The sequence below is a fragment of the Penaeus monodon genome, chromosome 24 (genome assembly GCF_015228065.2).
Source record: "Penaeus monodon isolate SGIC_2016 chromosome 24, NSTDA_Pmon_1, whole genome shotgun sequence".
Taxonomy (NCBI): domain Eukaryota; kingdom Metazoa; phylum Arthropoda; class Malacostraca; order Decapoda; family Penaeidae; genus Penaeus; species Penaeus monodon.
Window position 1 is genome coordinate 4,526,823 of NC_051409.1, and position 274 is coordinate 4,527,096.

The 274-nt window shown below is 34.3% G+C and overlaps 1 long non-coding RNA gene across 1 annotated transcript in view; it reads right to left on the bottom strand.

Moving 5' to 3' along the window:
• LOC119588489 overlaps positions 1-223 on the bottom strand; it is a 2,247-nt gene extending 2,024 nt beyond the window's left edge. The window contains exon 1 of the long non-coding RNA XR_005230098.1: positions 161-223. This is a non-coding gene — a long non-coding RNA (uncharacterized LOC119588489). The remainder of the gene's footprint in view (positions 1-160) is intronic.
• Between the last annotated feature and the right edge of the window lie 51 nt (positions 224-274).

Sequence of the window (274 nt, forward strand, 5' to 3'; positions counted from 1 at the left end):
GTTTAAAAATATGATATAGTTCCTCATCAAGGCTTATACCTATACGTAAATAGTTTGTCTAAAATGTTATTGGCTCCTCTACATTTTGCCAACAATTCAAAACAACACCTAAAAAACGAAATGAGAAATTCACAATATACCCCCACTTATCGAATCTTACCTTAATAGCCTCTCAATAAGTAGCATCCTGGACTACTAGCGACCAGCACCTGACAAAGCGAAAAAGTCCACATTAAGCAAACAGAATACATTTATTGCAATATGTCAGTATTTC